The sequence below is a fragment of the Macaca thibetana genome, chromosome 3 (assembly GCF_024542745.1).
Source record: "Macaca thibetana thibetana isolate TM-01 chromosome 3, ASM2454274v1, whole genome shotgun sequence".
In the NCBI taxonomy this organism is placed as follows: Eukaryota; Metazoa; Chordata; class Mammalia; order Primates; family Cercopithecidae; genus Macaca; species Macaca thibetana.
Genome location: NC_065580.1, coordinates 128,047,565 through 128,062,341, shown reverse-complemented (window position 1 = coordinate 128,062,341; position 14,777 = coordinate 128,047,565). Strand labels below are relative to the sequence as shown.

General features: G+C 45.5%; 1 protein-coding gene and 1 long non-coding RNA gene across 2 annotated transcripts in view; one reads left to right on the top strand and one right to left on the bottom strand.

The window, feature by feature from the left end:
* Positions 1-14,777, top strand: part of LOC126950211 (zinc finger protein 680) — a 473,756-nt gene that overhangs the window by 325,929 nt on the left and 133,050 nt on the right. The window lies entirely within an intron of this gene.
* On the bottom strand, positions 348-7,385 carry LOC126950286 (uncharacterized). Its single transcript, XR_007724146.1, has 4 exons — positions 7,008-7,385; positions 6,763-6,869; positions 1,948-2,017; positions 348-634 (listed from the first exon to the last, which is right to left on the bottom strand). It is a non-coding gene; the product is annotated as an uncharacterized LOC126950286 (long non-coding RNA).

Here is a 14,777-nt window from a genome sequence, read left to right as displayed (position 1 = left end):
CCCAAGTAGCTGGGACTACAGGCATGTGCCACCATGCCCAACTAATTTTTGTATTTTTAGTAAGGACAAGGTTTCACCATTTTGGCCAGGATGGTTTTGATCTCTTGACCTCAGGTGATTGCCCGCATCGGTCTCCCAAAGTGCTGGGATTACAGGCGTGAGCCACTGCTCCCAGCTCCCATAACTTTTTTTTTTTTTTCTTGAGATGGAGTCTCGCTCTGTCACCTAGGCGGAAGTGCAGTGGTGCAATCTTGGCTCACTGCAACCTCTGCCTCCCGGGTTCAAGCAGTTCTCTGCCTCAACCTCCCAAATACCTGGGATTACATGTGCCCTCCACCATGCCCAGCTAATTTTTGTATTTTTATTAGAGATGGGGCTTCACCATCTTGGCCAGGTTGGTCTTGAACTCCTGACCTCATGATCCACCCGCCTTGGCCCCCCAAAGTGCTGGGATTAGAGACCTGAGCCACCGCACTGGGCTGCCCATAACTTTTATATAAAGAGGAGACCCAGGGTCTTACCCGTTACACTAAGCCTCAGTACAAGAGACAGCATTGCTCATATTGGCCGGCTCAAGGAACAAAAGACATCGTCACACCTCTGAGCTTGGACAAGATATATATCAGAATCCCAGCTGTGGGTAGAGAGTAAGCAGGAGAGTAACTTTACCTGGGGACTGGGAAAAAGACATGTTATAATATTCCCTGAGGACTGGCACCAGGAGAGTCACATCACCTGGGTACCAGGCCAGGGATATGTCACAATTCCTTCTGGAAATCAGGACAAAGAAAGCAGTGTCACAATACCTGCATGCTGGGCCCAATGATATGTCACATTGCTCCCTGTAGGCAATATCCAGGCAGGAAAGATACATTTTCCCAATCGTGGACCCAGCAATATGTCACAATCTTCCTTGTGGGCAGGATGCAGGCAGAACAGGAGAGTCACATCTCAGTGACAGATGTGGGGATACTTTACAATGCCCCCCTGTTGGCAGGGCCAAGGCAGGAGTCTTAAATCCCACTCCTGTAGGGCTCAGCCATAGGTCTCAATACCCAATATATGCAAGGTGCAGGCAAATAAGACAGACACATCACCTAGGTGTTGGGTCAAGTGACACACTCCAATCCCCTTTTTTGTCAGGGCCTAGGCAGAAGGAAAGAGTCACATCACCTAGGTGATGAACAAAATAATATGTCATAATACCCTTGCAGGCAAAGTGCAGGCAAAAGAGTTGCATCACCTAGGCTTTGATCCCAGTCATATGTCACAATGTAAAATGTATGCCGAGCCTAGGCAGGAGAAGAGAGTCACATCACCTAGCCTCTTGGCCCAGTGATACATCACAATCCCTTGGACAGAGCCCAAGCTGTAGAAGAGAGTCACATCATCACCTAGGTGCTGGGTCCAGCAATATGTCACAATAAACCCTAAGGGGAGGGCCCAGGCAGGAGAGTCACATCACCTAGGTGAGAGGCCTAGAGGTATATCACACTGCATCCTGCATTAAGACTAAGGAAGAAGAAAAAGAAAGTCATAAAGCCTGTGGGATAGACCAAGTTATATTTCACAATCATCCTAGTGAATATGGTTGAGGCATGAGTGGACAGCCACATGATGTAGGTGCTGAGCCAAGTAATTTGTCACAATCCCCTCTGTGATTAGGGACCAGGCAAGAGAAAAAAGTCAAATCACCTGGGTGATGGGTGCAGAGACATGTCACAATATGCCCTGTAGGCAGGGCTCAGACAAGAGAGTAACATCACTTTGGTGTTGGATTCAGAAATATGTCACAATGCCCCATGTAAGCACGGCACAAGCAGGAGAGTCAGAAAAATTGAATGCAAGGCCTGCTAATATTTTATAATTTCCACTGTGGACAGGTTCAAAGAAGAAAAGGAGACTTACATAATCTAGGCTATAGGCCCAGTGATATATCATCATTACCTCTATTGACAGGAACCAGGCAAGAGTATCACATCACCTTTGTGCTAGGTGATTTGCTAGGTCACATCACCTAGGAGATGAACAGCAATATATTACTCTTTCTTCTCTGGGCATGGCCCAGGCAAGAGAGAAACATCACATTACTTAGGTACTGGGCCCAGAGATATATCACCATATTTCTTTTCTTTTCTTTTTTTTTTTTTTTGAGATGGAGTCTCGCTCTGTCACCCAGACTGGAGTGCAGTGGCAAGATCTCGACTCACTGCAACCTCTGCCTTCCAGGTTCAAGCAAGTCTGCTGCCTCAGCCTCCTGAGTAGCTGGGAACACAGGCATATGACACCACACCTAGCTAATTTTTGTATTTTTAGTAGAGACGGGGTTTCGCCATGTTGGCCGGGGTGATCTCAATCTCCTGACCTTGTGATCCACCTGTCTTAGCCTCCCAAAGTGCTGGGATTACAGGCGTGAGCCACCACACCAGGCCAACACTATATTTCTTATAGGCAAAGACATGGTAAGCAGGGAGAGTCAAATCAAATAGTTGATGGTCCCAGAGATATGTCACAATGCCCCCATGTGGGCAGGGTTCAAACATGAGACACAGGTCACCTTGGTGCTGGTAACAGCAATATGTTACAATGCCTTCTGAGGGCAATGCTTAAGAAACAGAGTAACATTACCATCATGTTGGGCCCAGCATGATGTCACAATCTCCCCAATAAGCAAAACCTCAGAAGAGGAGAAGAGTCACATCAGCTAGGTACTGGACCAAGCCATATGTTACATTTTCCCCTGTGAGCCAGGACCAGGCAAAATAAGATAGTCATATCATTTGGGTGATAGGCCCATGATATGTCACAATTTTTGTATAGGCAGGGCTTAGGCAAGAAAGTTAAATCAAATGGGCATAGGACCAAGTGATATGTTACAGTGCCTCCCGTGGGCAGTATCAAGGCATGAGAGGAGACACATGACCCGGGTGCAAGTCTCAATGAAGTCAAAATGCCCTCTGTGGGCAGTGCCATGGAAGGAAAATAGAGTCACATGACCTAGGTTCTGTTATATGTCACAATCTCATATGTGGGCTGGGTCAAAGCAGTAGAGTCAAATCACTCAGGTATTGGACTGGGGCCTATGTAGCAATAACACCTGCAGGAAGGTCCAGGGATGAGGTTTACAATTTCACACACCACAGTTCTATGTATAAGAGTTAACATCTCCTGTATGATGGGTCTAAGTGTACGAGTTACAGTTTCAATGGCTGACAGAATCCATGCTTGAGAACCCCATTTTGTCCTGTGCACTGTGTCTTTTTAGTGGAGACACAGCCTCACAGGTGTGCTGAATCTTAACCTGAGTGTCATAAACCCACCTGTGGAACAGATCCACATATGAGAGTCAATTTTCCAACTTTCAACCACCTCAAGGTGTGAGATTTAGGACCTCAACAGTGGGCTGTGTTCATGTGGGAGAAAGACAATCTTTACAGTCACCTAGTTGTGCATATGAGTGTCAAAATCTCACTTGCGTGCTGGGCCCTATTAGAATACTTTCTGTACCACCTGAGGGCTTTTTTGTTTTGTTTTGTTTTGTTTTGTTTTTTGAGACGGAGTCTTGCTCTGTCGCCCAGGCTGGAGCGCAGTGACCGGATCTCGGCTCACTGCAAGCTCCGCCTCCCGGGTTTACGCCATTCTCCTGCCTCAGCCTCCGGAGTAGCTGGGACTACAGGCGCCCGCCACCTCGCCCGGCTAGTTTTTTGTATTTTTTTAGTAGAGACGGGGTTTCACCGTGTTAGCCAGGATGGTCTCGATCTCCTGACCTCGTGATCCGCCCGTCTCGGCCTCCCAAAGTGCTGGGATTACAGGCTTGAGCCACCGCGCCCGGCCCCCTGAGGGCTTTATACAACATGCATAAGAGTCAAATTTTGCTCTGATTCCTTCATGCTGAAAAGGACCCATGATTGTACCTGCGGCCCTAAGCCCAAGTATGAGAGTCAACATCTTTCCTATTGACTGTGTCCAGAAAGGAGAGTCCTCACCCGCTCATAAGCCTAAACCCAACTTATAGGCAGGTGAGGACTCTCCTATCTGGACACAGACAATAGGAAATGAGTACCCATTCCAATTGTGGCTTGTTTTCCAGATATGACAGTCACAATTCAAACTGTGGACTGTGTTCGTGTGTGAGTTTCAGGACCTCAGCAGTAGGCTGTGTTTATGTCTGAGGGTAAAAATTCCAATGGCTGGTGAAATGCACATATAATAACACAATCTCACTTGTGTTCTGGGATCTGCAATAACACTGTAGTACCCAAATGTTCTATATGATATAGGAGAGTGGTAACTTACTATGACCTTTCCACAAAGAGGAGACCCACGATCACACTCATTTCCCTAAGCCTAACTATAAGAGACGGTATTTCTCCTATTGGTTGGTTCAAGGTATAATAGTCTTTATTGCACCTGTGGGCTGGAACAAGATATATGTCACAATCCCTCCTCTCCGTAAGAAGTGAGCAGGACAGCCGCATCACCTAGGTGCTAGGCCATGAATATTTCACAACCTTTCCTGAAAGCAGAGGCCAGACAGGAGAGTCACATCATTTGTGTGTGTGGCAGAGAATATTTTAAAATCTCTTCTTTTTTTTTTTTTTTTTTTTTTTTTTTTCAAGTTTTTGGAAGAATTTATTTCTTTTTTTTTTTTTTTTAATTTATTTATTATTATTATACTTTAAGTTGTAGGGTACATGTGCATAACGTGCAGGTTTGTTACATATGTATACTTGTGCCATGTTGGTGTGCTGCACCCATCAACTCGTCATTTACATCAGGTATAACTCCCAATGCAATCCCTCCCCCCTCCCCCCTCCCCATGATAGGCCCCGGTGTGAGATGCTCCCCTTCCTGTGTCCGAGTGATCTCATTGTTCAGTTCCCACCTATGAGTGAGAACATGCGGTGTTTGGTTTTCTGTTCTTGTGATAGTTTGCTAAGAATGATGGATTCCAGCTGCATCCAAGTCCATACAAAGGACTCAAACTCATCCTTTTTTATGGCTGCATAGTATTCCATGGTGTATATGTGCCACATTTTCTTAATCCAATCTGTCACTGATGGACATTTGGGTTGATTCCAAGTCTTTGCTATTGTGAATAGTGCTGCAATAAACATACGTGTGCATGTGTCTTTAGAGCAGCATAATTTATAATCCTTTGGGTATATACCCAGTAATGGGATGGCTGGGTCATATGGTACATCTAGTTCTAGATCCTTGAGGAATCGCCATACTGTTTTCCATAATGGTTGAACTAGTTTACAATCCCACCAACAGTGTAAAAGTGTTCCTATTTCTCCACATCCTCTCCAGCACCTGTTGTTTCCTGACTTTTTAATGATTGCCATTCTAACTGGTGTGAGATGGTATCTCATTGTGGTTTTGATTTGCATTTCTCTGATAGCCAGTGATGATGAGCATTTTTTTAAAATCTCTTCTTGAAAGCAATGCAGAAGAAGCAGAATCATTTCATCTGGATGCTGGGCCCAGCAATATGTCACAGTGCTCCCTGTAGGAAAGGCCCGGGCAGAAGAGATACGTCTATCGGTTGCTGCATGCAGAAATATGTCACAATTTTTCTTGTTGGCAAAATGCAGGCAGAAATGAAGAGTCACAACTTTTAGGTGATGGACGCAATTTTTAGGGAATGGATGGATTTCACAAGGATCCCTGCAGGCAGGGTTCAGGCAGGAGACTCACATTCCCTAGGTTCTGGGTCTAGCGATATGTCATAGAACCAAAAATATGTGGGGCAAAGCAAAAAGAGGGGAGTTACATCATCTAGGATTTTGGTCCTCCAATATGTCACTGATATTGTTTGGCTCTGTATCCCCATCCAAGTCTCATCTTGAATTGTAATCTTTATAATTCCCACATGTAAAGGGAGGGACCAGGTGAGGGTAATTAAATCGGGGGGTGGTTTATTCCATGCTGTTCTCGTGATAGTGAGTTCTCACAAGATCTGATGGTTTTATAAGGGGCTCTTCCTTCTTTGCTTAGCATTTCTTCTTCGTACCACCTTGTAAAAAAGGTGCCTTGCTTTTCCTTTGCCTTCCACCATGATTGTAAGTTTCCTGAGGCCTCTCCAGTCATGCTGAACTGTAAGTCAATTAAACCTTTTTCCTTTATAAAGTACCTAGTTTTGGCAGTTATTCATAGCAGTATGAGAATGGACTAATAAAGTCAGTATCCCCTTTTGGCCATGCCCAGGCAAAAGAGAAGAGTCACATCTTCTAGGTGATGAACAAAAATATATGACAGAATGCCCTTGTATGTAGGCCCCATGCAGAAAATTCATAAAACCTAGGTGTCAGCCTCAGTCATATATCACAATATGCAATGTACACAAGGTCCAGGCAGTAGAAGAGAGTCACATCACCTGGATCTGAGCCCAGCAATATGTCAAAATCTCTTATTGGACAAAGCTCAAACAATAGAAGAGAGTCACATTGCCTTGGTGGTATGTCTAATGATACATTACAATTCTTTCTTGGTCAAAGCCCAATCAGTAGAAGAGAGTCAATTCACATAGTTTTGGGTTCAGCAACATGTCACAATATCCTTTGAGGAGAGGGCTCATGCAGGAGAGTCACATCACCTGAGTGACAGGCCCAGAGATATGTCACAATTTACCCTTTGGGAAGGGCTCAGAAACAATGGGAGAGTCACATAACCTAGAGGCTGGGCCCAGCTATATGTCACAATCACCCCAGTTGGCAGAGCCCAGGCATAAGAGAAATGTCACGTCATGTAGTTGCTTACCTAAGAGATGTGTCACAATTTTCACTGTGAATAGGTCCCAAGAAGAAGAGTCACATTATCCAGGTAATGGATCCAGAGATATGTTACAATGCTCCCTGTGGGTAGAACTCAGAAAAAAAGGAAAATTACATAACATAAAGGCTGAGTTTAGCTATGTCAATTATCTCAGTGGGCAGGCCCAAGGCATGAGAGAAAAATCACATCATTAGTAAGTGCAGGGCCAGGTGAAATGTCACAATACTTACCATGTACAGGACGCAGAAAGAAGAGGAGGGTCACATCATTTAGGTGATGGGCCCAGAGTTAAGTCACAGTGAGTTTTGTGGGGAAGGACCAGGCAAAAGAATCACGTCACCTCACTGCTGGGCCCAGCAATAAGTCACTTTCTCTTCTGTGAGCACCATCCAGGCAGAAGAGGGAGTCATATCACCTAGGTGCTGGGCCCAGAGTTATGTCCCCACTTGGCCTCCCAAAGCACTGGGATTTGCCTCTCCTACAGTCAAAGCCAAAGAAAGAGAAGAGAATAACCTCAAATAGTAAATGGGCCCAGAGATATGTCACAATAGCCCCTGTGGGCAGGGTCCAGGCAGGAGACTCACATCACCTTGGTGCTGGGCCCAGCAATATGTCACAATGAACTTCAGAGTTCAGGGCCAAGGCAAAAGTGTAGCTACAACTTAGTGTTAGGCCCAGTGATATGTCACAGTCTTCCCTGTTGGTAGAACCTAGGAAAAAGAGAAGAGTCACATCAGCTAGGTGCTGGGCCCAGCAGTAAGTCACAGTCTCCTCTGTAAGGACCAGGCAGGGGAAGAGAATCACATCGCCTGTGTGACAGATGCAGAGGTATGTAACATGATGCCTCCATTAAGCAGGGCTGAGGCAGGAAAGTTACATCATTTGGGTGTTGGATGTAGCAATATGTCCAATTTTTTTTTTTTTCTAAACAGAGCCTTGCTCTGTTGCCCAGGCTGGAGTGTGATGTCACGATCTCAACTCACTGCAACCTCCGCCTCATGGGTTCAAGCAATTCTCCTGCCTCAGCCTCTTGAGTAGCTGGGATTACAGGTGCATGCCAACACGCCCAGTTAATTTTTGTATTTTTAGTAGAGACGGAGTTTCACCATGTTGGCAAGGCTGGTCTCAAACTCCTGACCTTGTGATCCACCCACCTTGGCCTCCCAAAGTGCTGGAATTACAGGCATGAGCCACTGCACCCAGCCAACATTTTACAATTTTCCTGGGAACAGGGCACAGGCAGAAGCCATCTACTACCAAGATGCAGAACCCAGCAACATGTCGCAATGCCCCTGTTAGCAGTGCCAAAGCAGAAGGGGAGGCCCACATAACCTTGGTGCAAAGCCCAGCGATATAGCAAAATGCCCCTGTGGGCAACGCCAAGGCAGTAGAATAACGTCACATCATGTAGTTTCTGGGTTAAGCAACATGTCTCAATTCCACCTGTTGTGCCCAGCTAGGAAAGTCAAATCACTCAGGTACTGGGCAAAGAAATGTTTTACAATCACATCTGCATAAAGGCCCAGGGACAAAATTAACAATTATGTACATGTCCCAGTCCTAGGTATTAGAGTCAACACCGCCTGTATGTAAGGTCCAAGTACATGAATCACAGTCTCAACAGGCAACTGGATCCATGCTTGGGAGCTACAATCCCTCAAGTCCACTGTATATTCTTCATAGAGTCACAGCCTCACAGGTTTGCTGAATCTTGGCCTGAGAGTCACAAACCCACCTGTGGACCAGATCCATGTATGGGAGTCCATTTTCCAACTTTTGACTGCCTCTGGGTATGAGATTCAGGACCCCAACATTGGCTGTATTTATGTGGTTAAATGACAATCTTTATTGTTGGCCGGGTGTGCATACAAGTGTCACAATTTTACTTGTGTACTGGATATTGTAGGGACCCTCTCTGTCTTACTGAGGGCATCACACAGTATGCATGAGAGTTGCAATCTGCTCTGAAACCTTTGTACTTGGATCCAGAGATATGTCACAATGCTCTAGGTTTATAACCGTATTTGGGCTTATAACCACTATCTTACCTGTGATTGTAAGCACAGATATGAGACTGAACATCTCTTAAAATGACTGGCTTTAGATAGGAGGGTCTTTACCTGCCTACAAGCTCAGTTTAGAAATTAGTAACCATGGGCTGGGCGTGGTGGTTTATGCCTGTAATGCCAGCTCTTTGGGAGGTCGAGGCGAGTGGATTGCCTGAGGTAAGGAGTTCGAGACCAGCCTGGCTGATATGATGGAACCCCATCTCCACTAAAAATATAAAAATTAGCCAGGTGTGGTGGCAGGCAGCTGTAATCCCAGCTACTGGTGAGGCTAAGGCAGGAAAATCCCTTGAACCTGGGAGGTGAAGGTTGCAGTGAGCCAAGATTGCGCCATTGCACTCCAGCCTGGGCGACAAGAGCGAAACTTTGTCTCAAAATAAAAAAAAGAAGAAGAAAAAAAGAAATGAGTAACCATTCCAACTGTGGCCAGATGTTCAGATGTTCACATATGTAATCACAAATCTAATTGTGGACTGCATCCATAAGTTGGATTGAGGATGTCACCATTGGGCTCTCTTCATGTGTCAAGGTGACAATGCTAATAGTTGGCTGGGTGTGCACATGAGAAGAAAAATCTCCCCTGTGTGCTGGGCCTGAATTTACACTCTCTGTATCACCCAAGGGCTTTATACAATGTGGGAGAAAGTGGTAATTCTTTATGATCGTTGTACAAAGAGGAGACTCAGCATCTTACCTCTTTCCCTCAGCCTAGCTATAAGATAGAGTATTTATTTTTACTAACTAATTTGAGGAATGAGAGTCATCATCACACATAGAAGTTATGCCAAGATATATGTCACAATGTCATTAGTTGGTAAGGATTGAGCAGGAGAGTCACATCAACCGGTGGCTGGGAGAGGAATATGTCACAATCTTCCATATGGGCAGAATGCAGGCTGAAGAGGGGAGTTACATCTCCTTGGTGACAGATGCAGATATATATTACAAGGCCCTGTGTGTGACGATGCAGGTATTTATCACAAGGCAGTGCCCAGGCAAGAACTTCCCATTCTGAAAGTTTTGGACCCAGCAATATGTCACAATATCCAAAGTATATGGATTTGAGAAAAAAAGAGAGTCAAATCTCAGAGGTGTTTGGTCCACTGATGTGAGGCCCAGGAAGAAGAGGAGAGTTACGTCACCTAGGTGATGAATAAAAAAAAAGTGTCATAATACCCCTATGGCCAGATCCCATGCAGAAGAGTCTCATTGGACCAAGCCATATGTCACAATACATAATATATACAGCACCCAGGCAGAAGATGAAAGTCACATCACCTAGGTGCTAGGCCCAGTGGTACATCACAGTCCCTTTCAGGGCATAGCTCAAGCAATAGAAAAGAGTCACATAAACTAGGTGCTGAGTTTGGCAATTTGTCACAATACCCTTTGAGGGTAGGCCCCAAGAAAAAAACTCACATCGCCTAAATAAGGGGGGCATAGATATGCCGCAATGTCCCCTGTGGGTATGGCTCATGAAGAAGTGAGTCATGTAAGTTTAGGGCTTGCCCAAACTAGATATTACAATCGCTCCAGTGGGCAGTGCTGAGAAATAAGAGGAGAATCATAAAAGGTAGGTGGTGGGCGGGCGCGGTGGCTCACGCCTATAATCCCAGCACTTTAGGAGGCCGAGGCAGGCGAATCACCTGAGGTCAGGAGTTTGAGACCAGCCTGACCAACATGGAGAAACCCCATCCCTACTAAAAATACAAAATTAACTGAGTGTGGTGGCGGGTGCCTGTAATCCCAGCTACTTGGGAGGCTGAGGCAGGAGAATCGCTTGAACCCAGGAGGCGGAGGTTGCAATGAGCCAAGATGACACCATTTTACTCCAGCCTAGAAATCAAGAGCAAAACTGCATCTCAAAAAAAAAAAAAAAAAAAAAAAAAAAAAAAGGTAGGTGCTGGGCCAAGCCATATGTCACAATTCCTGCTGTGGACAGGTCCCAGAAAGAAGAGAAGAGTCTCATTATCCAGGTAATTGGCCCAGAGACTTGTCACAATAACTCCTGTGGGCAGGGATCCGGCAGAAGAATCACATCACCTGTGTGCTGAGCCCAGGAATAAGTCATTCTCTCTTCTGTGGAAATTGCCCAGACAAGAATAACAAGTCATATCACCTAGGTACTATGACCAGAGATATGTCACAATCTTCCCTATGGGCAAATCCCAGGAAAGAGAAGAGAGACACATTAAATAGTTGATTGGCCCAGAGATATATCACAATGCCCCTGTGGGCAGGTTTCAGGCAGGAGACACATCACCTTGGTTCTGGACTCAGCTATATGTCACAATGTCTTCTGACGGCAGGGCCAAGGCAAAAGAGTAATGTCACCTTGGTGCTGGGCACAGTGATATGTCACCATTTCCCTTATGGGCAGAACCTAGAAAAAAGAGGAGAGTCACATCAGCTGGATTCTGGGCGTAGCAATATGTCACAATACCTGCTGTGAGCAAAGACAGGTAGAAGAAGAGTGTGACATCATGGAGCCTCCTGTAGGCAGGGTCATGGCAAGACAGTTACATTACCTGCATGCAAGGCCTAGTGATATGTAACAATGTCTACTTTGGGCAGTGCCAAAGCAGAAGAGAAGACTCATATCACCTGGGTGCAAGGCCCAGTGATATGTCACAATGCCCACTGTGGGCAGTACTGAGACAGAAGACTAGATCACATTACCTAGGTGCCGGGTCCAGCAGCATGGCACATTTTGAACTGTGAGCTAGACCCAGGCAAGAGAAATCACTGAAAGAGAAAGACCTGGGTAGAGACTTATTTAACAATCACACCTGTAGGAAGGTACAGGGATGATATATTAACAAGCCCACACATGTCCGGGTTCTAGGTATGAAAGTCAACACCTCTTGTATGTTGGGTTTAAGTATATGAGTCACCATCTCAGCAGTGGACTGGATCAGTGCATGGGAGCCTCAATCTTTTCAGCAGACTGTCTCACCTTAGTAGTCATAGTCTCACAGGTTTGCTGAATCTTAGCCTGAGAGTCACCAAAACACCTGTGGACATGATCCACCTATGAGAGTCAATTGTCCAACTTTTGACTGCCTCCAGGTGTGAGATTCAGAATCTCAATAGTGGGCTGTGTTCATCGGAAATAACAATCTTTACTGTCAGCAGGATATGCATATGAGTGTAGGGTCAATCCTCTTGGGAGAGATTGACCCAACATACAAGATATGTTGACACCCCCACCTAGAACTGGGACATGTGCGGGATTGTAATCTTATTCCTGGACCTTCCTGCAAGTGTGATTGTGACATACACCTCTACCCAGCATGTAAGTGGTTTGCCTCTGCTGCCTGGAGTGAACTCACAGATAAAATTGTGACATATTGCTTGACCCTGCACCTAAGTGGTATGACTCTATTCTCAAGCCTTGGCACTGCCCACATGAAGAATTGTGACATATTGCTGGGTCTTGCACCCAAGTTATGTGAGTCTTTTCTTCTGCCTTGGTGTTGTATACAGGGAGCATTATGACATATTGCTGCATGCTGTCTCAAGGATTTGTGGTTCTTCTGCCTGTGCCTTGCCCACATGGGCCAATGGGACATACTGCTGAATCTAACACTTAGGTAATGTAACTCTCCTGCCTGGGCACTGCTTACAGGAAACATTGTGATATATTTGTGTACCTATCAACCAGGTTACATAAATCTCTTCTCCTTCCTGATTCCTGACGCTTAGGTAATAAAACTTCCCTGCCTGGGAACTTCTTACGGAGGACATTGTGATACATGTGTGTACCCATCAACCATGTTACATAAATCTCTTCTCCTTCCTGATTCCCGCTAACAGAGGGGATTGTGGCTCTTCTATTCTTTTTAGGTTCTGTCTTCAGGGAAAATTGTGACATATCACTGGGCCCAACACTAACACAATGTTACTCTTTTGCTTTGGCCCTGACCTCGAAAGGCATTCAGCCCTATTGCTGGGCCTAGCACCAAAATGATGTGCCTCTTTTGCCTGGAGACACATTGTGACATATCTCAAAGCTTATCAACTATTTGATGTGATCTCTATTCTTACTTGCACTTTGCTTATGAAAGATTGTGACATATCTCTGTCTCTGGGTCCCCTCCTTCTGGACAAACCCCCCCAGAAAAAAAAATATGACTTATTGCTGACCTCAGCACACAAGTGATGTAATTCTTCTGCCTGGTCCCTACCCATAGGGAGCATTGTGACATATTTTTTAATCTACAAATTTTTCATGCAACTTTTCTCTTTTACCTTAATCCTCCACATGGTCCCTGCCCACCCAGGGCATTGTAACATAGCTCTAGGCCCCTCATCTATTGGATGTGATGCTCTTTTCATACCTGGGCTTTGCCAAAAAGTGAGATTCTGATATATATGTGTGGGCTCAGCACCTAAATAATGTGACTCTCCTCCTTTGCCTGGGTCCTGTATTCATTGTGTGTTATGACATATGGCTGAGTCCAGTACCTACATGACGTGACTCTCCTGCCTGGGTTTTGCCCACAGGGTATTTTAAAATATCTTTTTCTTTATTACCTAGGTGATGTGACTCTCTTATTCCACCAGAGCCTTGCCAAATAGAAGGATTGTGACATATCACTGAACACAGCTCCTAGGTCATATGGCTCTCTCCTTTTGCCTGGGCCTCACATATTTTGGGTATTGTAACAAATGGCTGGGCCCCACCACTAGAAGATGGGAGGCTTGTGCATGGATCCTGCCTACGTGGGGGCCTTTTGATATTTATCTGTATCTGTCACTTAGAAGATGTGACTTTCCTACCTGCACCGTGCCCACAAGGAAGATTGGGAACTATCACTAGGCCATGTGCCCAGGTTATGTAACTCTGCTGCCTGTGTTCTACTTTCAGGAAGAAATTGTCACAACCTCTTCTACAGGCAATGCCCAGGTAAGAGTAGAGAATTACATCAAATAGTTGACAGACCCAGAGATATGTCACAATGTCCCCTGTGGACAGAGTTCAGGAAAGAGATTCACATCATGTTGGTGCTGGGTCCAGCAATATGTCACAATGCCTTCTGAGGGCAAGGCCAAACCAAAGAGAAAAGAGTAATGTCACTTTGGTGCTTGGCCCAGTGATATTTTACAATCCCCCCCCCCCATAAGCAGTGATCAGGCAGAATGAGAGTGTCATATCACCTGGGAGATGCACGTAGAGATATGTCACAATGCCCCCTATAGTCAAGGTCTAAGCAGGAGAGTTACATTACCTGGGTTTTGGACTAAATAATATGTTATAATGCCTTATGTGGGCGGGGCACAGGCAGGAGAATCACATACCTTGGGTGTGGAGCCTAGTGATATGTCACAGTGCCCCCTGTGGGCAGTGCCTAGGCAGGAGAGGAAATTCACATCACCTGGTTACCAGCCCAAGCAATTGGTCACGATATTTTTTTTTTTTGTGGCCAGGGTTCAGGCAGAATGAAGAGCTACATCTCCTAGGTGATAAACACAGAAACATGTCAAAAGGCCCCCTGTGGACAGGGCCCAAGCAGAAGCCTCCCACCACCTAGGTGTTGGGCTAAGAGATACATCACAGTACCCAGAATATGCTGAGCCCAGGAAAACAAGAAGAGTCATATTACCAAGGTGCTGGGTCCAGTTATATGTCACAATGCCCCCTTCTGGCAAAGCTCAGGCAGAAAAGGAGAGTGACATAACTTAGGCAATGAATAAAAAGATAATACCCCTAAGGGCAGGGCCCATCAAGGACAGTTGCATAACGTAAGTGTTGTACCTAACCCTATGTCTCAATACACAATGTATAAAGAACCCAGGTAGGAGGGGAGGGTCACATTGCCTAGGTGTTAAGCCCAGCAATACAACAAAATCCTTTTTTTAGGCAGAGCCCTAGCAGCAGAAAAGAGTCAGATCACCTAGGTACTAGGTCCAGCAATATGTCACAATATTCCT